This window comes from Canis lupus, chromosome X (assembly GCF_011100685.1).
Source record: "Canis lupus familiaris isolate Mischka breed German Shepherd chromosome X, alternate assembly UU_Cfam_GSD_1.0, whole genome shotgun sequence".
NCBI classification, from domain to species: Eukaryota; Metazoa; Chordata; class Mammalia; order Carnivora; family Canidae; genus Canis; species Canis lupus.
Window position 1 is genome coordinate 69,785,120 of NC_049260.1, and position 26,089 is coordinate 69,811,208.

General features: G+C 38.3%; 1 pseudogene; it reads left to right on the forward strand.

Moving 5' to 3' along the window:
• Positions 1-6,027: 6,027 nt before the first annotated feature.
• Positions 6,028-26,089, forward strand: part of LOC608992 — a 67,808-nt pseudogene continuing 47,746 nt past the window's right edge.

The window sequence follows — 26,089 nt, forward strand, 5'->3', positions numbered from 1 at the left end:
TCTTATGATTCTGGGTGCAACTGTCAATGGGATTGACTCCTTAATTTTTATTTCTTTAGTCTCATTATTAGTGTAGAAAAATGCCACTGATTTCTGGGCATTGATTTTGTATTCTGCCACGCTGCCGAATTGCTATATGAGTTCTAGCAATTTGGGGGTGGACTCTTTTGCGTTTTCTATGTACACTATCATGCCATCTGCAAAGAGGGAGAGTTTGACTTCTTCTTTGCCAATTTGAATGCCTTGTATTTCTTTTTGTTGCCTGATTGCTGAGGCTAGGACTTCTAGTACTATGTTGAAGAGCAGTGGTGAGAGTGGACATCCCTGTCTTGTTCCTGATCTGAGGGGAAAGGCTCCCAGTGTTTCCCCATTGAGAATAATATTTGCTGTGGGCTTTTCATAGATGGCTTTAAGTTGCTGAAGAATGTTCCCTCTATCCATACATTCTGAAGAGTTTTGATCAGGAATGGATTATGTGTTTTGTCAAATGATTTCTCTGCATCTATGGAGAGGATCATAAGCTTCTGGTTTTTTCTCTTGCTGATATGATCAATCTCATTGATTGCTTTACGAGTGTTGAACCAGCCTTGCATCCCGGGGATAAATCCCACTTGGTAATGGTGAATAATCGTTTTAGTGTATTGTTGGATCCTATTGGCTAGTATCTTGTTGAGAATTTTTGCATCTGTGTTCATCAGGGATATTGGTCTATAATTCTTCTTTTTGGTGGGGTCTTTGTCTGGTTTTGAAATTAAGGTGAGGCTGGCCTCATAGAAAGAGTTTGGAAGTATTTCATATCCTTCTTTCTTTTTGAACAGCATTAGTAGAATATGTATGGTTTCTTCTTTAAACGTTTGCTAGAATTCCCCTGGAAAGCCATCTGGCCCTGGACTTTTGTGTTTTGGGAGGTTTTTGATGACTGCTTCAAATTCCTCCCTGGTTATAGGCCTGTTCAGGTTTTCGATTTCTTCCAGTTCCACTTGGGGTAGTTTGTGGTTTTCCAGAAATGCATCCATTTCTTCTAGATTGCCTAATTTATTGGCGTATAGCTGCTCATAATAAGTTTTTAAGATCGTTTGTATTTCCTTGGTATTGGTGGTAATCTCTCCTTTATAATTCATGTTTTTATTAACTTGAGTCTTTTCTCTCTTCTTTTTAATAAGGCTGGCTAATGGTTTATCTATCTTATTAATTCTTTCAAAGAACCAACTCCTGGTTTTGTAGATCTGTTCCACAGTTCTTCTGGTCTCTATTTCATTGAGTTCTGCTCAAATCTTTATTAACTTCTTCTGCTGGGTGAGGGTTTCATTTGCTGTTCCTTCTCTAGCTCCTTTAGGTGCAAGGTTAGCTTTTGTATTTGAGTTCTTTCCAGTTTTTGGATGGATGCTTGTATTGTGATGTATTTCCCCCTCAGGACTATTTTTGCTGTATACCAAAGATTTAGAACGGTTGCATCTTGATTCTCATTAGTTTCCATGAATCTTTTTAATTCTTCCTTAATTTTCCTGGGTGACCCTTTCATCTTTTAGCAGGATGGTCCTTAACCTCCACATGTTTGAAGTCCTTCCAAACTTCTTCTTGTGATTTAGATCTAATTTCAAAGCATTATGGTCTGAAAATATGCAGGGGACAATCCCAATCTTTTGGTATCAGTTAAGACCTGATTTGTGTCTCAGCATGTGGTCTATTCTGGAGAAAGTTCCATGTGCACTTGAGAAGAATGTATATTCAGTTGCGTTTGGATGTAAAGTTCTGTAAATATCTGTGAAATCCATCTGGCCCAGTGTATCATTTAAAGCTCTTGTTTCTTTGGAGATGTTGTGCTTAGGATATCTGTTGATTGTAGAAAGTGCTACATTGAAGTCACCAAGTATAAGTGTATTATTATCTAAATATGTTTTAACTTTGGTTATTAATTGATATATTTGGCAGCTCCCACATTGGGGACATAAATATTGCTGATTGTTACGTCCTCTTGTTGGATAGATCCCTGAAGTATGATACAGTGTCCCTCTTCATCTCTTACTACAGTCTTTGGAATAAACTTTAATTTTTCTGATATAAAGATGGCTACTCCTCCTTTCTTATGAGGACCATTTGAATGGTAAATGGTTCTCCACCCTTTTATTTTCAGGATGTAGGTGTCCTTATGTCTATAATGAGTGTCTTGCAGATGGCAAATAGATGGGTCTTGCTTTTTTATTCCGTCTGAAACCCTATGCCTTTTGATGGGGCCATTAAGCCCATTCACGTTCAGAGTTACCATTGAAAGATGAATTTAGTGTCATCATGATACCTATTCAGTCTCTGTTTTTGTGGATTGTTTCCTTGGATTTCCTCTTTCTATTACAGAATCCCCCTTAGTATTTCTTGCAGAGCCGGCTTGGTGGTCACATATTCTTTCAGTTTCTGCTTATCTTGGAAGCTCTTTATGTCTCCTTCAATTCTGAATGAGACCCTTGCTGGATAAAGTATTCTTGGATGCAAGTTCTTCTAAATTAGGACCCTGAATATATCCTGCCAGCCCTTTTTGGCCTGCCACATCTCTGTGGAGAGGTCTGCTGTTAACCTAGTACTTCTCCCCATAAAGTTTAGAGTTCTCTTATCTCTTGCTGCTTTAAGGATCTTCTCTTTATATTTGGAATTTGCAAGTTTCACTGTTAAATGTCAAGGTGTTGAACAGTTTTTATTGATTTTAGTGGGGGATCTCTTTACCTCCTGGATCTGAATGCCTGTTTCCCTCCCCAAGTTAGGGAAGTTCTCAGCTATGATTTGTTCAAATACACATTCTGGACCTCTGTCCCTTTTGGCACCCTCTCGAACCCCAATTAAACATAGATTTTTCCTTCTGAGGCTGTCAGTTATTTCCCTTAACCTATCCTCATGATCTTTTAATTGTTTTTCTTTTTTCCTCTGTTTCCCTCTTTGCCATCAATTTGTCTTCTAAGTCACTCACTCATTCTTCTCCCTCATTAAACCTCGTGGTTAGGACGTCTAGTTTGGATTGCATCTCATTTAATTGGTTTTTAATTACTGCCTGATTAGATCTAAATTCTGCAGTCATGAAGTCTCTTGAATCCTTTATGATTTTTTCTAGAGCCACCAGTAGCTTTATAATTGTGCTACTGAATTGGCTTTCTGACATTGAATTATAATCCAAATTTTGTAACTCTGTGGGAGAAAGGACTGTTTCTGATTCTTTCTTTTGAGTTGAGGTTTTCCTTCTAATCATTTGCTCAGTACAGAGTGTCCAAAAACAAGTTTTACTGGAAAAAGGGGAAAAAGAGAGAAGAGAAAAAAGAAAGGAAAAAAAAGAAGAAGAAAAAAGGAAAAAAGCGGTGGAAAGCAAATAGAAAACAAAAAACAAAAATCAGAGCATCCTCTGATTCTATATACTGTAAATCTCGACTTGGCTTGGAACATTCCAGTGCTGCTTTGTCAATAACTTGCTTTTAGCTGGTGTTCTGGGGCAGGGGCCTGCTGTGCTGATCCTCAGGTCTGTGTACCTGGGGGAGGTACTCAGCCCCCTGCCTGGTGCAGGGCTCAGTGGGAGTTGTTTAGCCTGTTTATCCTGTGAGGCCACTGTGAGGCTCAGTGGGAGTTGTTTATCCTATGAAGCCCCAGGAGGAACAACAGTGCCGGGGCCAGCTCTCCAGCCCTGGAGTCAGCCCCAGCAGTATCTACCACAGCTCTCAGTCCGCAGGGGCATGGATGCTCTGGGGGCAGTGGCCACCAATCTGCACAGCTCCGGGCCGCCCAGCGGCAGGAGCGTCCTTGCTGTCCTGTACCCTCCCAGCCTTTTCCTCTCCCTGGGGGGAGCATGGATCCTGGGCTATGTATCCTGGCGCCCTGGGCTCTGGGCCTGCACCGCTGGAATCACGCTCCCAGGGCAGTGCAGCCCCCTTCGTGTGGAGCCGCCACTGGAGCCGCCACCGAACTGCTCCCGGGGCCCGCTGGCGTGTGCTGCAGCTCTTTAGGGAGCTCAGCTGCGGTGTGCGTCACGCTCTCCCTTGGGGCACAGTTCCTCTCTTAGTGCCCCTGGGAGCCTGAGGGCATCCCCGCCCCTCCTGGGATCCTGCTCCAACTCCTTGTGAGCCCCTTTCCATCCGGGAATATTGGAGAAGCTTCTCCGGGAGGGGGCTTTCCTGTCCTGGGGGCACTCGCCGTGTGGCCTTAGCCTGACTCCTCCTGGGGGCCCCTCCCCATTGGATATTTTTTTATTTCTTTATTATTTTTTTTCATCTTCCTACCTTGATAGAGTGCAAACTCTTCTCACTGTAGCATTCCAGCTGTTTTCTCTTTAAATATCAGACCAAATCTGTAGCTTTTCAGGATGATTTGAAAGTTATCTAGGTAAGTTGGTGGGGACAGGTACTTGGGGACCCTACTCTTCCACCATCTTGCCCCCTCCTCCTTCCTCAGCGTCTTAAAAGCCATCTATGAAAAGCCCACAGCAAATATCATTCTCAATGGGGAAACACTGGGAGCCTTTCCCCTAAGATCAGGAACAAGACAGGGATGTCCTGTCTCACCACTGCTATTCAACATATTACTGGAAGTCCTAGCCTCAGCAATCAGACAACAAAAAGACATTAAAGGCATTCAAATTGGCAAAGAAGAAGTCAAACTCTCCCTCTTCTCCGATGACATGATACTCTACTTAGAAAACCCAAAAGCCACCACCCCAAGATTGCTAGAAGTCATACAGCAATTTGGCAGTGTGGCAGGATACAAAATCAATGCCCAGAAATCAGTGGCATTTATATACACTAATATTGAGACTGAAGAAAGAGAAATTAAGGCGTCAATCCCATTGACAATTGCACCCAAAAGCATAAGATTCCTAGGAAGACACCTAACCAAAGAGGTAAAGGATCTATACCCTAAAAACTACAGAACCCTTCTGAAAGAAATTGAGGAGGACACAAAGAGATGGAAAAATATTCCATGCTCATGGATTGGAAGAATTAATATTGTGAAAATGTCAATGTTACCCAGGGCATTTTATACATTTAATGCAGTCTCTATCAAAATATCATGGACTTTCTTCAGAGTGTTTGAACAAATAATCTTAAGATTTGTGTGGAATCAGAAAAGACCCTGAATAGCCCGGAGAATATTGAAAAAGAAAACCATATCTGGGGCATCATAATGCCAGATTTCAGGTAGTACTACAAAGCTGTGATCATCAAGACACTGTGGCAATGGCACAAAAACAGACACATAGATCAATGGAACAGAATAGAGAATCAAGAAATGGGCCCTCAACTCTATGGTCAACTGATATTCAGCAAAGCAAGAAAGACTATCCACTGGAAAAAGGACAGTCTCTTCAATAAATGGTTTTGGGGAAATTAGACATGCACATGCAGAAGCATGAAACTAAGCCATTCTCTTACACCATTCACAAAGATAAACTCAAAATGGATGAAAGATCTAAATGTGAGACAAGAATCCATCAAAATCCTAGAGGAGAACACAGGCAACACCCTTTTTGAACTTGGCCATGGCAACTTCTTACAATATACATTCATGATGCCAAGAAAAACAAAAGGAAAGATGAATTATTGGGACTTCACCAAAATAACAGCCTTCTTCACAGCAAAAGAAACCGTCAACAAAACTAAAAGTCAACCTACAGAATGGAAGAAATTATTTGCAAATGAGCTATCAGATAAAGGGCTAGTATCCAAGATCTATAAAGAAGTTATTAAACTCAGCAGCAAAGAAACAATCCAATTATGAAAAAGGCAAAAGAGATGAGCAGAAATTTCACAGAGGAAGACATAGACATGGCCAACAAGCACATGAGAAAATGCTCCGCATCACTGGCCGTCAGGGAAATACAAATCAAAACCACAATGAGATACCACATCACACCTGTGAGAATGGTGAACATTAACAAGAGGAAACAACAAATGTCGGAGAGGATGTGGAGAAAGGGGAGCCCTATTTCACTGTTCGTGGGAATGTGAACTGGTGCAGCCACTCTGGAAAACTGTGTGGAAGTTCCTCAAAGAGTTAAAAATGGAACTGCCCTACAACCAAGCAGTTGCACTGCTGGGAATTCACCGCAAAGATCCAGATGCAGTGAAAAGTCAGGACTCCTGCACCCCAATATTTATAGCAGCAATGTCCACAATAGCCAAACTGTGGAAGGAGCCTCGGTGTCCATGGACAGATGAATGGATAAAGAAGATGTGGTTTATGTATACAATGGAATATTACTCAGCCATTAGAATCGACAAATACCCACCATTTGCTTCAATGTGGATGGAACTGAGGGCATTATGCTGAGTGAAGTAAGTCAGTGGGAGAAAGACAAACATTAAATGGTGTCATTCATTTGAGGAATATAAAAAATAGTGAAAAGGAATAATGGGGAAAGGAGAGAAAATGAGTGGGACATATCAGAGAGGGTGACAGAACATGAGAGATACCTAACTGTGGTTAACGAACAAGGGGTGGTGGGAAAGGAGGTTGGCGGGGGTTTCGAGTGACTGGGTGACAGGCCCTGAGGGGGTCACTTGACAGAATGAGCACTGGGTGTTATGCTATCTACTGGCAAATTGAACTCCAATAAAAAAATAATTAAAAAAACAAAATCACTATGATATTATCACCTCATAACTCTCAGGTTGGCTTTTTTTAAAAAAAGAAAGATAAGTTTTGGTGAAGATATAGAGAAATTGTAACCCTTGTACACTGATGATGGGAATGTACAATGATGCGTCAATGGAAATAATGTAACTTTTAAAAAAATAGAACTACCATTTGATCAAGCAATCTCACTTCTGGTTGTATATGAAAAATAATTGAAATTTGGATATCTAAGATATATCTATCTCTCTCCTGTTTATTTCAGCATTCTGCACAATAGCCAGCATGTGGAAACAATGCAAAGGTCCATCAACAGATAAATGGATAAAAAATGTGGTACATACAATACATACAGTAGAGTATCATTCAGCATCAAAAAAAGAGGAATCCTGCCATTTTTGAGAACATGGGTGAACCTGGAGTATGTTAAATACATAAGCCAGTCACAGAAGGACAAACACTGTATGCATATGATCTTTAAAGAAAATTCTCACCTTTTTTCTCACTCTCTTAGTATTCTTTTCCTGAATACCTTGTGTTTAGATGATGGGCTGCTATGAGAAAGTAACACAAACTGTATATGTGTATATATATGTATATGTATACAATGGAATATTACTCAGCCATTAGAAATGACAAATACCCACCATTTGCTTCCACATGGATGGAACTGTAGTGTGTTATACTGAGTGAAATAAGTCAATTGGAAAAGGACAAACATTATATGGCGTCATTCATTTGGGGAATACAAAAATTCGTGAAAGGGAATAAAGGAAAATGAGTGAAAATATCAGTGAGGATGACAAAACATGAGAGACACCTAACTCTGGGAAACAAACAATGGGTAGTGGAAGGGGAGGTAGGCAGTGGGTTGAGGTGACTGGGAGATGGGCACTGAGGGGGGCATTTGGGGGAATGAGAACTGGGTGTTATGCTAAATGTTGGCAAATTGAACTGCAATGAAAAAAAAAAAATCCTAAAAAAACTTTTAGAAAAAAGAGTAACAAACCAAATGGCTTAAACAGCAGAAATTTATTTTCTCACTTCTCAGAAATCCAGAAGTCTGATCAAGGTGTTAGGAGAATTGGTTTCTTCTGGAAGCTCTGACACAGAATTTGTCCAATTTCTTTCAGTTTCTGGTGGTTGATGGCAATCCTTGGTATTCCTTGATTTGTAGTTGTATCACTCTGATCTCTTCCTCTATTTTCACATGTCCTTCCATGCTGTTTCTCAAATCTCTCTTTGCTTATGAAGACTCTAGTCACTGAATTTATACTCTAATCCATTCTGACTTCATTTCATACTGATTATATCTGCAAAGATTCTAAATCCAAATAAGGTCACATTACAGGTACTGGAAGTTATGACTCAGTATTCCTTTGGGGGTGTGCACAATTGAACCAATAACACTTTGATTTGTATCTGTTACAGTAACTTATATTTTGTATTATTATACATATAATATTTTGAACTTCACATTTAATAAGGCATTAGTTTACATTTTATATATTTGGGCTTATAATCTTATTTTTGTTTAAAAAGTGTATTTTGGGCCTCTAATGCAAACATAGGAAATCCCAAAATTCCTGTTTCTAATAGAAGTATGCTACTTTGGTAATTTTTATTTTGGACTTTTATTTAGTCTTTGGAAGAAAGACAACCATCTGTCTAACTCAGTTAAAAATATTTTGGCAAACAAAGACTACCACTGACATAGAATATGTAATTTCAGGGGGAGGGGACTCATTTTCACTAAATTATTGCCTCTAAAGATTGACAGACATAGCTGCCACTTACTGAATGTTGCTAAGTACTGGGACATCCTTCAGGGTATTCTCTACTAATAAAAGTAAGTTAGTATCACTTAGCATGATGTGTGGAATATAAGAAAGAGTGCAGAGGACCATAAGGCAGGGAGGGAAACTGAATGGGAAGAGATCAGAGAGGGAGACAAACCATAAGAGACTCTTAACTCAGGGCGCCTGGATGGCTCAGCGGTTTAGCACCTGCTTTTGGCCCAGGGTGTGATCCTGGGGTCCCGGGATCGGGTCCTACATCGGGCTCCCTGCATAGAGCCTGTTTCTTGCTCTGCCTGTGTCTCTCATTAATAAATAAAAAAATCTTTAAAAAAGACTCTTAGGGATCCCTGGGTGGCGCAGCGGTTTGGCGCCCGCCTTTGGCCCAGGGCGCGATCCTGGAGACCCGGGATCGAATCCCACATCGGGCTCCCGGTGCATGGAGCCTGCTTCTCCCTCTGCCTATGTCTCTGCCTCTCTCTCTCTCTCTCTCTCACTGTGTGCCTATCATAAATAAATAAAAATATAATTAAAAAAAAACTGTTTAAATTTAAAAAAAAAAAAAGACTCTTAACTCTGGGAAACAAACTGAGAGTTGCTGAAGGGGAGGTGGAGGAGGATGGGGTAATTGAGTGATGGGCATAAGGAGGACACATGATGTGGTGAGCATTGGGTGTTATATGTAACTGATGAATTATTGAAAACTACCTCTGAAATGAATATGTTGGCTAATTTAATTCAAATTTAAAAAATAAGTTAGGATCATTATAAAAAAGAGTCTAGAAATAATAAACTGAGTTCTCATTCTATTTCTGGAACTCGTTGTTTTGTTTTTTTTTTTCTGGGACTACTTCTAGGTCAAAAACTTCTAAGCCTATTTATCCTTATTTTAAGGAAATTATTAGGTCATGTAAATACATATAATTCATTGTATTTCCCCTATCTTTCTCATTTGCTGTTTTATAGTGAACTAGTGAAGTAAGATCTCTATAACTAAGATTCTTCAATAATCAAAAATAAATAATGGCAATAATAGTAGGCCACTCTCTAATACTTTGCAGTTATATAAAGTAAAATGACTTTATGGAATTGCTTATTATGTGAGCTGTGAATTGTGAATATATGGTTACAATCCATTTAATGAAGTTCTCCTAAAAACCAAAAGCTGGTAAAACCTGAAACATAAAAACTCATTTCTGTTAAATCAAATGCTTTTTTACCATTCCAGTGTTATAAGTACCATTTCCCTCTTAAATCTCTGAGAAAAGCAAATCCATTTATGTTACTCATAATACTTATGAATAAGCTATGGTTTTTAATAAAACATGTCAGTTCTGCATATAATAAGCAGATATAACCTCCTTTGTCCTCATAGAATAATTGTTTGCATTTATTAATGGTCTCAATCAGGTAAATATATTTATAATTGGTTCTTTATCAATCCTAATCAGAAAGTCTTCTTTCATTTATTAGATTGAGGTCTCAGTTTAAAGATCTAAATCATAATGGCTTGCAAATTACATTTTGTAAAACTGTTTAATGCAAATTTCAGATTCTGGGGCATATATACATAACAAAACTTTATCATTGGCTAGATTGAAATTCCTTTTGGAAATCACAGAATTCAGAACTGGAAGGGACCATTGGATATAGTTAATAACAGAGCTAGGATGAGACCCTAGATCTCGTTTCCCATTTTAACGTTTTCTCTACTGCTGAACTACCCCTCCACATGCCCAATGATTTATTTGTAGTATCAAAGTCTTAAAGAAATATAATTTTATTCTATTGGCTACAACAGTTATTTTGAATCTGCAATTATACAAAAATACCTAAATGACATCATTTCTAAAATAATCACTGACTCCAAATCCCTATCAAACATAATTCACTCTTTTGTGCTGACATTTTTAAAAAACCTTTCAATTTTTAACTATACCTTTGATCAGTCTTTCATTCTGAGTAATTAGCATCCCCCTGAGATACTTCCCAGAAAATAAATATGATGTTTTTTCAAACTGCTAATTGAATATAAATATTTCTCTATTTTGACATGTGTGTTTGGTTGTGGAATGCTTATAATGAGCAGCTTTTGAGATTGATTAAAGCCCTTAGCTTCAATTTAATTATTAATTAATCTCAGCAACCATATATTACTTTGTGTACCACAGAAAAATAGAGATCATCTTTTAATTGTTGATTCATCTGGTAATAGTGCACCAGCTGCACTACCTTTATATATATCACCATTTCTGTTAAGTATATTTATAGCTTGCTTTGCTTTCCTTGTCAAAAGAAAAAAAATTAAGTCATCTGTTAAACTTGCAGCTTCATTTCCTCTGGGAGAGTGGAGGTTAAGATGGCAGAGGAGTAGGGGGACCCTAAATTTATCTCATCCATTGAATACAACTAGATAGTTCTCAAATCATTCTGAACACCTGTGAGATCAGTCCGTGATCTGAGAAAGCAAAAGCGACCAATGCTTACAAGATAGGAGGCAAGGACACTTGAATCTGGGTGTGATATTGCTGAGGATGCAGTCCTGGGGGGAGGGGTAGGATGCTTAAGGAGGCTACTGCAAAGTATTGTGGGCAGCAGGGTGCAAAATTGGAACTTTTAGAAGTCTGCTACAGTGGGAGTTGTGTCTGGCTTAAAGGTACTTAAGTGGTGAAGCAGTGTGGAATCCCAGATGTGACAGAATGGTCTGGGGTTCCCTGGGGTCATAAGAAGAATGAGTGGTGCCAGAGGGCTTCAGAGTTCCCAGGCATAGAAGTGAGGAAGCTGGATGAGAAGAGTGAGTCTAGGTACTGGCTTCCTGCTCTGTGTTGTCATAAACTGTGAACCATTGCATTGCCATGCCACTGCTTTCCTGGCAGGGGTCCAGCAAAAGGCAGGAGCATGGCGAGACACCCTCCGTCCCCTGGGAAGAAGAGCATGGGTCCACACCACCACAGGAATCCCTAAAAGTTGGAGTTTTGAAACACAGTCACATACCTGAGATAAAAATGCTCCATCACAGGCTGGGTGAACACAGAGTTCTGATGGAAACTGGGGAGACAGTGATTGGTTGCTTTCCTAAGCTGACTCATTGAAGAGTGAGGGGCACAAATTTTCAGCTCTAGGGCTAGAGAGCAGGGAGGGCACAGCTATATTCATCCTGCCCATCAGGGCTGAAAGCATTCAGGGAATAAAACAGTGCCACCTACTGGAGTCCAGAGTCGCTTATACCGAGCCCTGCCTCAGCCCACTGAAGGCACCTTTCCATTAGGGTGAATCAACCCCAAGAAAGTGCAATAGGCCCCTCTTCCAGAAGACCAGCACAAAGAACTTGTTCTCACCAAGTTTACTGATCATAGAGGGCTACAAACCTTTAGCTTTTGTGGAAAACAGTATATAGCATTCCTTGTATTTTTATTCTTTTGTCTTTTAGTATTATTTTTTCAGCTATTTTATTTTTTTCAATTCCTTTCTTATTCTTTTTTAGTTTCTATTTTAAATGTTTTATATATATATATATATATGTTTAAATTTTTGTTTCATTTTACTATATTTTATTTTAGATAGATAGATGTATTTTTCTATCTTTCTTATTTGGGGATCTAATCTAGTTTCTTTCTTTTTTTTTTTTTTTTATATGGTCTATTCTGGAGAAAGTTCCATGTGCACTTTCTAATCTAGTTTCTTTTAACAAGCAGACCAAAACACCCCAGTATCTAGCTTTGTTTTTTTTTTTTTCCTGTTTTTGTTGTTGTTATTGTAGGCTTTAATTTTTTTATTTTTTTTTTTATTTATTCATGATAGTCACACACAGAGAGAGAGAGGCAGAGACACAGGCAGAGGGAGAAGCAGGCTCCATGCACCGGGAGCCCAACGTGGGACTCGATCCCGGGCCTCCAGGATCGCGCCCTGGGCCAAAGGCAGGCGCCAAACCGCTGCGCCACCCACGGATCCCCTATTGTAGGCTTTTATTTTCTATTCCTTTCTTCTTTTCTTTTCAGGACATAATGATGAGATGAAGAAATTCACCCCAAAGGAAAGAATAGGAGGTAGTACTCACTGCCAGGGATTTTTTTTAAGATTTATTTATTTATTTATTTATTTATTTATTTATTTATTTATGAGACACACACACACACACAGAGAGAGAGAGAGAGAGAGAGAGAGAGGCAGAGACACAGGGAGAGGGAGAAGCAGGCTCCATGCAGGGAGCCCAACATGCGACTCAATCCCAGATCTCCAGGATCACACCCTGGGCAGAAGATGGCGCTAAACCGCTGAGCCATCCGGGCTGCCCACTGCCAGGGATTTAACCAATTATGATATAAGATGTCTGAATTACATTTTAAAACAACAATTATAAAGATACTACCTGGAAAAAAAAAGATACTACCTGGGCTTGAGAAAAGAATATAAAATAATAGAGAATCCCTTACTGTAGAGATAAAAGAACTAAAATCTAATCAGGATAAAATTAAAAATGCTATCAACTAATGCAATCCAAAATGGAGAACATAAAAATAAGGACAAATAAAGTAGAAGAGCAAATCAGTGATCTAAGAAAAAAATATGGAAAATAAGGGAGCTGAAAAGAAGAGGGAAAGAAAACTATTAGACCACAAAGGTAGAATTAGGGAACTCAGTGACTCCATAAAGTGAAATAGTATCCATATTATTGGAGTCTCAGAAGATGAGGAGGGGGATAAAAGGGGCAGAAAAAATTTGGAAAGACCACAAACGCATGGAAGCTAAAAAAATGCTACTAAACAGTGAATGGGTCAACCAGAAAATCAGTGATGAAATAAAAATACAGAAAAACAAGTGAAATTGAAAACACAATAGTCAAAAACCTTTCAGATGCAGGGAAAGTGATCCTAAGGGGGAATTACATAGAAATATAGACCTATGTCAAGAAGCAAGGAAAGTCTCGAATAACTTAGCCTAAAACCTATAGGAGCTAGGAAAAGAACAACAAAAGAAGCCAAAAGCCAGCAGAAGAAGGGAAATCATAAAGGTTAGAGCAGAAATAATTGATATGGAAACAAACAAAAAAAAAGGTACAGATAGAAGAAACCGGAGCCGGTTCTTCGAAAAAAATAATAAAATTGATAAGCCCATAGCCAGAATTATCAAAAAGAAAAGAGAAAGGACCCCTCAAAAAATAAAATCACAAATGAGAGAGGAGAAATAACAACCAACACCACAGAAATACAATTATAAGAGATATGCCCACAAATTGGACAACCTGGAAGAAATGAATAAACTCCAAGATATATATAAACTACCAAAACTGAAACAAGAAAACATAGAAAACTTAAACAGATGGGTAACCAGCAAAGAAATTGAATCAGTAATCAAAATTCTCCCAACAAACAAAAGCCCAGGGCCAGATGGCTTCGCAGATAAATTCTACCAAACATTTATTTTTTTAAAAGATTTTATTTATTTATTCATGAGCGATACAGAGAGAGAGAAGCAGGCTCCACGCAGGGAGCCTAATGTAGGACTCGATCCCGGGTCTCCAGGTTCACACCTTGGGCTGAAGGCAGGCGATAAACCACTGAGCCACCCAGGGATCCCCTCTACCAAACATTTAAAGAAAAATTAATACCTATTCTTCTCAAAGTATTCCAAAAAATAGAAAAGGAAGGAAAAATTCCTAGAAATAAACCTAACCAGAGAGGTAAAAGATTTGTACTCTGAAAACTATAAAACACTTATGAAAGAAATTAAGGATGAAAAAAAGAAATGGAAAAACATTCTATGCTCATGGATTGGAAGAACTAATATTGTTAAAAATGTCTATACTACCCAAAGCAATCTACACATTTAATACAATCCATATTGAAATAGCATTTTTCACAGAGCTAGAACAAACAATCCTAAAATTTGTACGGAACCACAAAAGACTCCAAATAGCCAAAGCAACTTTGAAAAGGAAAAGCAAAGCTGGAGGCATCACAATTATGGACTTTAAATTATATTACAAAGTTTTAGTGGTCCAGACAGTATGGTAACAAACAAAAAAGAAAAACATACAAACAAACAAAAAAATAGGCATATAGATAAATGGAACAAAATTAAAAACCTAGAAATGAACCCACAATTATCTAATCAACTAATTTTCTTTATTTTTAGGATTTTGTATATCTATTTGAGTACAGAGAGAGAGAGCCCAAGCAGGAGGAGCAGCAGGGAGAGGGAGAAGTAGGCTCTCTGCTAAGCTAGGAGCCAGACATGGGGCTTGATTCCATGACCCTAGGATCATGACCTGATCTGAAGGTAGACACTTAATGCTGAGTCATCCAGGCAATGCATACTGTTAGCTAATTTTTGACAAAGCAGGAAAGAATACTCAATGGAAAAAAAATCACTTCAGTAAACGGTATTGGGAAAAGTGAACAGCTACATGCAAAAGAATGAAACTTACACCATACACAAAATAAATTCAAAATGGATGAAAGACCTAAAAGTGAGAGAGGAAACCATCAATATCCTAGGGGAAAACACAGGAAGTGACCTTTGACATCAGCTGTAGCAACCTCTTATTAGATACGTCTCCTATGATAAGAGTAACAAAAGTAAAAATAAACTATTGGGCTTTTTCGCAATGGGTTTGCCGCCAGAACACAGGTGTCACGAAAACCACTGCTAAACCTAAACCAAAATGGGAAAGGAAAAGACTCACATCAACATCGTCTTATTGGACGCGTAGATTCAGGCAAGTCTACCACTACTGGCCATCTGATCTACAAATGTGGTGGGATCGACAAAAGAACTATCAAAGAATTTGAGAAGGAGGCTGCTGAGATGGGAAAAGGCTCCTTCAAGTATGCCTGGGTCTTGGATAAACCGAAAGCTGAACGTGAACGTGGTATCACCATTGATATCTCCCTGTGGAAATTCGAGTCCAGTAAGTATTATGTGACTTTCATTGATGCCCCAGAACACAGACACTTTATCAAAAACATGATTACAGGGGCAGCCCGGGTGGCTCAGCGGTTTAGCACTGCCTTCAGCTCAGGGCATGATCCTGGAGACCCAGGATTGAGTCCCACGTCGGGCTCCCTGCTTCTCCCTCTGCCTGCTGCTCCCTCTGCCTGCTGCTCCCTCTGCCTGTGTCTCTGCCTCTCTCTCTCTCTGATGAATAAATAAATAAAATCTTTAAAAAAATGATTACAGACACATCTCAGGCTGACTGTGCTGTCCTGATTGTTGCTGCTGGTGTTGGTGAATTTGAAGCAGGTATCTCCAAGAATGGGCAGACCCGTGAGCATGCCCTTCTGGCTGACACACTGGGTGTAAAAAAACTAATTGTTGGTGTTAACAAAATGGATTCCACTGCACCACGCTACAGCCAGAAGAGATATGAGGAAATCATTAAGGAAGTCAGCACCTACATTATGAAAATTGGCTACAACCCTGACACAGTAGCATTTGTGCCAATATCTGGTTGGAATGGTGACAACATGCTGGAGTGAAGGGCTAACATGACTTTGTTCAAGGGATGGAAAGTTACCCGTAAAGATGGGAATGCCAGTGGAACCACACTGCTTGAGGCTCTGGATTGCATTCTGCCACCAACTCATCCAACTGATAAGCCCTTGCGTCTGCCCCTTCAGGACGTCTACAAAATTGGTGGTATTAGTACTATCCCAGTGGCCCGAGTGGAGACTGGTGTTCTTAAGCCTTGCATGGTAGTCACCTTTGCTCTGGTCAGTGTTACAAATAAAGTAGAGTCTGTTGAAATGCACCATGCAACTTTGAGTGAGGCTCTTCCTGGGGACAATGTGGGCTTCAATGTTAAGAACATATCTGTCAAAGATGTTTATCGTGGCAATGTGGCTGGTGACAGCAAAAATGACCCACCAATGGAAGCAGCTGGCTTCATGGCTCAGGTGATTATCCTGAACCATCCAGGCCAAATCAGTGCTGGATATGCACCTGTGCTGGATTGTCACACAGCTCACATTGCTTGAAAGTTTGCTGAGCTGAAGTAGAAGATAGATCATCGTTCTGGAGAAAAGCTGGAAGATGGTCCCAAGTTCTTGAAATCTGGGGATCCCGCCATTGTTGATACAGTTCCTGGCAAACCTATGTGTGTTGAGAGCTTCTCTATCTTCCTCTGGGCCATTTTGCTGTTCATGACATGACACAGATGGTTGCTGTGGATGTCATCAAAGCAGTGGACAAGAAGGCAGCTGGAGCTGGCAGTCACCAAGTCTGCCCAGAAAGCTAAATGAATATTATCCCCAATGCCTGCCACCCCAGTCTTTTTTTTTTTTTTTATTCATTTATGATAGCCACAGAGAGAGAGCGCGAGAGAGAGAGGCAGAGAGAGAAGCAGGCTCCATGCACCGGGAGCCTGATGTGGGATTCGATCCCGGATCTCCAGGATCGCGCCCTGGGCCAAAGGCAGGCGCCAAACCGCTGCGCCACCCAGGGATCCCCACCCCAGTCTTAATAAGTGGTGGAAGAATGGTCTCAGAACTGTTTGTGTCAATTGGCCATTTAAGTTTAATAGTAAAAGACTGGTTACTGATAACAATGCATCGTAAAACCTTCAGAAGGAAAGGAGAATGTTTTTGTGGACCATTTGGCTTGTTTGTGCATGTGTGGCAGTTTTAAGTCATTAGTTTTTGGGATCCCTGGGTGGCACAGCGGTTTGGCGCCTGCCTTTGGCCCAGGGCACGATCCTGGAGACCCGGGATCGAATCCCACATCGGGCTCCCTGTGCATGGAGCCTGCTTCTCCCTCTGCCTGTGTCTCTGCGCCTCTCTCTCTCTGTGACTATCATAAATAAATAAAAATTAAAAAAAAAAAGTTATTAGTTTTTAAAACCAGTACTTTTTAATGGAAACAACTTGACCAAAAATCTGTCACAGACTTTTGAGACCCATTAAAACAAAAGTTTAATGAGAAAAATATATATATATAAAATAAACTATTGGGACTTCATCAAAATGAAAACCTTCTAAATGTTTTTTTAAAGATAAAAACCTTCTGCACAGCGAAGGAAACAATCAGCAAAACTAAAAGGTTTCCTATGGAATCTGAGAAGATATTTGCAAATGACATATCTGATAAAGGACTAGTATCCAAAAATACATACAGATCTTATAAAACTCAACATAGCCCCCCCCCAAAAAAAAATAATCCAGTAAAGAAATGGGCAGAAGAGAGAAGTCTGAGTGGCTAAGCAGTTGAGCGTCTGCCTTCAACTCGGGATGTGATCCCAGGGTCTGGGGATAGTGTCCTGCATCAGGCTCCCTGCAGGGAGCATGCTTCTCCCTCTATATCTCTGCCTCTCTCTCTGTTTCTCTCCTGAATGAATAAATAAACTCTTTAAAAAAAAAAAAAAAGAAAGAAAGAAAGAGGGCAGCCCCAGTGACGCAGCGGTTTAGCGCCGCCTGCAGCCCAGGGCATGATCCTGGAGATCCGGGATCGAGTCCCGCATTGGGTTCCCTGCATGGAGCCTGCTTCCCTTTGCCTGTGTCTCTGCCTCTCACTCTCTCTGTGTCTCAATAAATGGATAAAGTCTTTTAAAAAATTCTTTAAAAAAAGAAAGAAATGGGCAGAAGATATGAATAGACATTTTTCCAAAGAATACATACAGATGTCTAACAGACACATGGAAAGATGCTCAACATCACTCATCTTCGGGGAAATACAAATCAAAACTATAATAATCTACCAACTCACACATGTCAGGATGTCTAAAATTAACAACACAGGATACAATAGGTGCTGGCAAGAATGTGAAGAAAGGGGAACTCTCTTACACAATGGGAATGCAAACTGGAGTGGCCACTTTGGAAAACAGTATGGAGGTTCTTCAAAAATTGAAAAGTAGAACTACCCTTTTGATCCAGGAATTGCACTATTGGGTACTTACCCAAAGAATACAAAAATACTGATTTGAAGGGATACAGGCACTTCCCATGTTTTTGGAGGCATTTTCAACAATAGCAAAATTATGCAGAGTCCAAATGTCCTGGAACTGATGAATGGATAAAGAAGATTTACTTACAAGGGAATATTACTCAGCCATAGAAATGAATGAAATCTTGCTATTTGTAAAGACATGGATCAAGTTAGATTATATTATGCTAAACAAAATAAGTCAGAGAGACAAATGCCATATGATTTCACTCATATGCTAAATTTAAGAAACAAAACAGATGTACATGGTGGGGAGAGAGATACAAACCATGTAACAGACTCTCAACTATAGAGAACAAACTGAGGGTTGCTGGAGGGGAAGACAGGAGGCAGGATGGTTTAAATGTGTATGAGTATTAAGGTGGGGACTTGTGATGAGCACTGGGTATTTTTAAAAATATTTTATTTATTTATTCATTAGACACACAGAGAAAGGAGCCCAATATGGGACTCAAACCCGGACCCCGGGATCACGCCCTGAGCTGAAGGCAGATGCTCAGTTGCTGAGCCACCCAGGTGCCCCAGCACTGAGTATTGTATGTACCTGATGAATCACTAAATTCTACACCTGAAATTAATAATATCCTGTTTGCTAACTGGAATTTAAATAAAACTTGAAAAAGAAAAAAATATTCTTTGATTATTAATTCAACAAATATACCTTAGTTTTTTTTATAGGCACTGTGATACAGTGACAGGCACTGGAAATGCACAAATGACCAATATGGTAAAAGACTTCTGCTCTTATGGAACTTAGTTTATTGCTAAGGAAGGGCTCAGCAGAAGTGAGCCTCAAAAAGCAGGGTCTAGATTTAGTATAATATGAATGGAAGGTTAGGATTCTCACATTCTCTTGATCTTTCAGCTTTTTATTTTCCTGGCCCTTACTTAATTCCACATATAGACAATGTGTGTGTGTATATGATATATATGTATATATCATGTATATCTAGGTATATCTGTATATATACATATATACAGATATATATATATATATATATATATATATATATACAGATACACACACACACATTTAGTTTTTCCTCTCAGTGTCCAACTTTAAAAGACAAACATAAATCATCCTGGGAAGACCATCATAAGACCCTTTGACACTAAATAATAAAGACAAAAGAAAATAAGATCAGCTTTCTGAGCCTGCCAGGTAATAAAAGGGAAACAGATGCCTTGAAACAAAGGCAAGAGAGGTGTTCTTTGATACTAAATAAAGTTTTCCTACCTCAACAATACTTAATCTCAGATCAATATCTGAAGATAATAATGTATTAAATTTTAGTCTTACTATTGGTAATACAATAATCCATTCTGAAAATAGTTTTACTATTGGTGATACAATAATCCATTCTGAAAATATAACTAAAATGTAGGTAATTCACAATTATGTAGAACAAGGGAAAATGTCTAACTTTTAATTGAGGTTTAGTGAAATCAAATAACCAAACCTAAAAGTACTTTGATAAAAAAAAAAGTCATAATTAAATCAATGCCACAGTGACCTCCGTGTTTGCAACCAGATTACAATTCTACATGATACCTTGAAAGGGATATTTTAAAGCTTTCATATAAAACAAGCATAAGGTCAAGATTAAGCAGCTTTATTTAAAAATTGCTTTTAGCTTGGGCCTCTCTAAAAGCAAATTGAATTTTTAGAAGCAGTTCTTTGATACTAATCTACATATCACTGCCATGAAATTGCTAAGCCTAAATAAACATTCTGTCTGTTCAAAGGTTAGTTTAAAAGACTTGAGAATAATTCTCAATATATTGCTAGAAGTCAATTTAAACAGGCAGAATTAATAGTGGCAAAAAGACTAATTATCCATAAGTACTCATTTTAATGTGCAACAAACATACTCCTTAAAAGAAAAAAAAATAGGAGATGAAGATTGGAGAGACAGAGAGAAAGAGAAACCCAATGGCTTTACAAAAAAGAGTTTAGTTACAAACAGATTGATTCTTAATATGTAGCAGAATAAAACATCTCTGCTTGCTTTCAGTAGCTTTGTTTCCTTTATGATATCAATAGATACTTAAGGCAATATCCAGTGGATATTCCTAAATCATAGAAATAGATGTCATAGCAGAAGGATGATTTTCTTAGCACCTACTTACAAATTGCAGATGTGCAAAAAGGGAGATATAAATTAGTATCTTTAAAAACTGAAATCACTTCTATTATTAAGATTGTTTGACATTTATAAAAATGTGTAAATTCATAAGGGATCAGCTTCCTTAACCATTAAGAAACTTGGAAATTTCCTTCCTGCTGATTTTGGTTGACAAGATTTTAATAAAACTTCATCTAGACACTGAATAAAATTACTTAAACATTATTTTTAAGATTTATTATACCACAGGGGTGCCTGAATGCTCAGTCTGTTGCATGTTGGACTAGACTTCAGCTCAGGTCATGATCTCTCAGTCAAGAGATCAACCCCCGGTTGGACTCCATGTTTAGTGGGGAGTCTGCTTCCCTTCTTCCTCTCCCTCTACCCCTTCCCCTGGCATGCTCTCTCTCTCTGTCTCTGAAAAAAAAAATAAATACATTTTCTTAAAAATATAGTATACCATAAGCATACATTATGTGAGTGATAGTGTTTATCACACTTCCAAGAGTACCTATATGTTATATATGTGATCACATAGTCCACATTCACATAATCTCTCAGGACAGTCTAACTTTTTATTTACTTCTGCTTGGCTTGGAACAAGTCCATTTCAATTAGTTTTATAGGCACAAAATATCAGAATACTAAATCATAGAGCAATGAAATACTTTCTTGTTGCCAAAAACAATCAGAAAACAACCAAAGTTCACTGAAAGGGAAGTAATTTATTCATTATTAGTATTTTCAATGTCATAATAGTTGTCATTTACAGCTCTTTCAAGGCAAAATTAAGATAATTATTTACATTTTGAATAGTGCTTTACAACATACAGAACCCAATGCATTTATTGTCTTATTTATGCTTATTAAAAATTATGTGATGTAGACTGAGCAGAGATTATTATCACCATTATATAAATAAAGAATGTGAGAGTGAAGTAAGCCAATCAGAGAAGGACAAACATTATATGGTCTCATTCATTTGGGGGAATACAAAAAAAAATAGTGAAAGGGAATAAAGGGGAGAGGAAATGAATGGGAAATATCAGTGAGGGTGACAGAACATGAGAGACTCCTAACTCTGGGAAATGAACAAGGTGTAGTGGAAAGGGAGGAGGGCGGGGGGCATGTGGTGACTGGGTGATGGGCACTGAGGGGGGCACGTGACAGGATGAGCACTGGGTGTTATGCTATATGTTGGCAAATCGAACTCCAATAAAACATACATACATACATACATACATAAGTAAATAAATAAAATCATGTGCAAGAGAAAAAATTAAAATAAATAAATAGAAGAAGTTCAGAGAAAATAGATCACTTTTCCCACATCACTTGATAATAAGTGACAAAGCTACTGAACAAGTCTCATATTTTCTAATGCAAGGTTAATGCTTTTTTCCCCACCACATTGTAATCATGGAGTGAAAAAAATGCCCCATAAAGGTTATTTTCTTTTTTCAATAGTTAGCTCCATCAATCAATTTTACTCTAAAAGTTCAGATGCCTAATTTTCCATCGCCGGGACACCTGCACCCCGATGTTTCTAGCAGCAATGGCCACAATAGCCAAACTGTGGAAGGAGCCTCGGTGTCCATCGAAAGATGAATGGATAAAGAAGATGTAGTTGTATACAATGGAATATTACTCAGCCATTAGAAATGACAAATACCCACCATTTGCTTCAACGTGGATGGAACTGGAGGGTATTATGCTGAGTGAAGTAAGCCAATCGGAGAAGGACAAACAGTGTATGTTCTCATTCATTTGGGGAATATAAATAATAGTGAAAGGGAATATAAGGGAAGGGAGAAGAAATGTGTGGGAAATATCAGAAAGGGAGACAGAACATAAAGATTCCTAACTCTGGGAAAGGAACTAGGGGTGGTGGAAGGGGAGGAGGACGGGGGGTGGGGGCGAATGGGTGACGGGCACTGAGGGGGGCACTTGATGAGCACTGGGTGTTATTCTGTATGTTGGTAAATTGAACACCAATAAAAAATTAATTTATTAAAAAAATAAAAAAAGTTCAGATGCAATGAGTGCTAACTTATATGTTCCATAATATATGAGAAATTGATTTAAGAAACCGTTTACGAAAAACTTTCAAATAATTCTACATGGCAGAGAAGTTCAGAATATTGTTAAATGTATTGCCCTCCAACCCAAACAAAATCATTTGCCTATATTAAAGCACAATATAGGTGCCATTATCCACTTACTATGGTACTATATCCAGGCTATTTTTCTAAAAGTCTCATGGAAAGCACAACTAAGTGGTACCCTGAAATTGGAAGCTGAAAGTACATTTATCTTATTCAAAGGGTTGCCAATTTTAGGAAATGAAAATACAGGATACTCACTTAAATTTCAATTTCATATAAACGGGGGATAAGTTTTAACACATGTATGCCCTAAATAGTACATGGGCTACACTTATACTAAAAATTTACTGGTAGGGATGCCTGGGTGGCTCAGCGGTTGAGCATCTGCCTTTGGCTCAGGGTCTGATCCTGGGATCCAGGATCTAGTCCCACATTGGGATCCCTGCGGGGAGCCTGTTCCTCCCTCTGCCTGTGTCTCTGCTTCACTCTGTGTGTCTCTCATGAGCAAATAAATAAATATCTAAAAAAAATAAAAATAAAAATTTATTCATTTATCTGAAATTCAAATCTTACTAGGTGTCTATATCTTATCTGGCAAACCTACTGAATTCAGGGATTGCCATTTCACATAGACTGGATTTAGCAAATTTGTTTTTTCCTTTGATGGGTGTCTCCAGAAGCATGGCCTTAAAGTGAGCCATCTTTCTAGTCCAGGTGTGTTATGGTTGGAGTTTTAGTAGTCACATTCTTGCTTATAGAAACCTAGGAGTCTCCAGTTATCAAGAAAGCTACAGGAAGGGTGTACTAGAATAGGTATTGGCTTAAATCAGACAGAGTTGGATCTTATTTCCTATTTGAGTTTTTCCAAGTGATAGTTACGTGAACTTGCATAAGAAATTTAATTTCTCTGAGTCTCAGTTGTTTCTTCTTAAAATGAGAATTAAAACTACCTATCTGATAGCTAATACGTAGTATGATGATTATGTGAGACTATTATTATAAATGGCTTAGTAACATACTTCTTATCAGTAGGCACCGAAAATGTTAAAGAAAAACCAAAGCAGTTTCCTGTGGACAGACACTTGATATATCCATATATGTTTTGATAGATATTAATATGTAAGTTAAGATTTATCATTCTGTTTTATCAGTGAGTAGAGTCTGAATGAAAATGAATTAGCCATTATAATAAATACCAGAAAACTTAGAAATTACTCATTAGCATTACAGAAATCAGTGTTATCAGTCTGCTTTGCCAAGTTGTTAGATTGTTTAAAAGTCTAAGGATATTAAGATGAATGAATTTATATGTGAAATATATATATATATACACACATATATATGCTTGAAATATATATAAATATATATAACCTATATAAATATATATTTGTATTTTTTGTAAACAAATGATAGTATGAATGTTTTATTGCTAACAATTCTTTTTGGAAAGATCTAGTTCATCTACCTATGTTTGGGCAACTCCTTGATTGTTGAATGTGCAACCATTTAAAATCAGTCTCTTTAAGAAATAAAGAGAGATAAGTAGTAGTAGGCTCTAAAGAATTAAATTTAGGGCAGCCCCAGTGGCCCAGCGGTTTAGCGCCACCTTCAGCCCAGAGCGTGATCCTGGAGATCCTGGATCGAGTCCCACGTGGAGCTCCCTGCATGGAGCCTGCTTCTTCCTCTGCCTGTGTCTCTGCCTCTCTCTCTCTCTCTCTCTCTCTCTCTCTGCTTCTCATAAATAAATAAAATAAAATCTTTTAAAAAATGTAAAGAATGAAACTTAAATAATATTCATTGTGAAAATGAATGAGAGGGGGAAACAGCCTTGAGGTGTTGAAAACTATCAGCAAAAAGTAGTCTGGGAAGAAAACAGATCATGTTTTCAGATGTTATAGCTGTCAATCTGAACAGATTCACAGCTGAAACAGTTCCAATGGGGCAGTGAGGTGGAACATGGGGTAGGGGTTTTGCAAGTTCACGTGGGTGAATAAGTCTTTTCATTGAAAGAATGAATGCCAAGGCCTCAAGCCAACATAATGATCAATTATTTTGTGAGGCCTCTAGGATACCCTATTCCTTTTGTTTTGAGAAGAATGGGGCTGAAGATGATCAGGGAGTCAATAGGTGCCATGATTTTGGAGGCTAGGATTCTATTCAGATTTTAATCATAGAAAGATATTATGAAATAAAAAATAAAGATATCATGAAGCAGAGACACATAAGATGAAAAACAATCACTCTTCTAAAAATTTCCATTGAAGGTCATTACAGTCATACGAAAGTTCTTATCTAAAATGATTATATAAGAGTTGAAAAGCCCTACACAAAAGTATAATTCTTTTGAATCTCCATTTTTCAGGCCAGTTTATCCTAAAGACAGGCAAGCACAAAAGAAATCTCAAAAGCTTAGTTATAGTTGGGCAATTAAATCTCCTATTCTTTTGTCTCAAAGGATATTTGAAATTACATAGCTCTTTTCTCATATAAAACCTACCATACAATCATTAGATGATCCTTCTTAGTTAATTTTTTCTCTACTTATTTGTCCATCTGTGCCATGGACTGGTTAGAAATGGTATGAATTAGCTGGACTTTCATATCAAACACCATGGTTTTTATTTCTTATATCTCCTCACAGAAGTTCTGAATATCTCTTAAAAAAAGAAAACTGATTATTATAGCAATTATGGCCTTCTGTTATCCCAACTCACCCAGATAAAGTGTTCAGTTATTACTAAGCACCTAAATAAGCTTTACAGAGAAGAGCTTAACTTCAGGAAGCCTCTTGGAAGCTCAAGAAGGATCTTTAAAGAGCTAACAGAAGGGAAAATCATATGGCCCATGGTTTCCACTGATTGGACAAATAATTGTCCTGACTTTACTCTCAGCACTACATTTTTATTCCCCATTTCACAGTGATAAATAAAAAAGTAATGGGAAAATAAATTAAAATAAGATCAAGTACTATTCAGTAAATGAAGACATAAAATTAAGAGTAATAGCAGCAACAAAAGCCCCACAATCATAGAAAGCTACCACAAAGATAAAAAAATAATCCTGTACCTAAATGGGGGGGGGGAGTATTTTAAATGATTGGAAGAAAAAAAACCCTACAAACAATTAGAGCCTCAGAGTCTATCTAGAGTCCTGTAGATAGGACTGAGGTTTGGGCAGCCAGTCTGAGGCTTATATAAGGGGGTCCTTGGGTGGCTCAGTTGGTTAAGCATCTGACTCTTGGCTTCAGCTCAGGTCATGATCTCACAGTCATGGGATCAAGCCCTATGTCAGGCTCCAAACTCAGTGAAGAATCTGCTTGAGATTCTCTTTCCTTCTCCTCCCCTACTGCTCCTCTCTGCTCATGTTCTTTCTCTCCCTCTCAAATAAATAAAATCTTTAAAAAAAAAAAAAAAGAAGAAGAATTGCTACTCAGGGAAGAATTGCAGCTAAGATACCCTGAAAGTTAAGTGCTATACTCAAGAGCTCACAGGTACATTTATCTATAATGCAAAAAAAAAAAAAA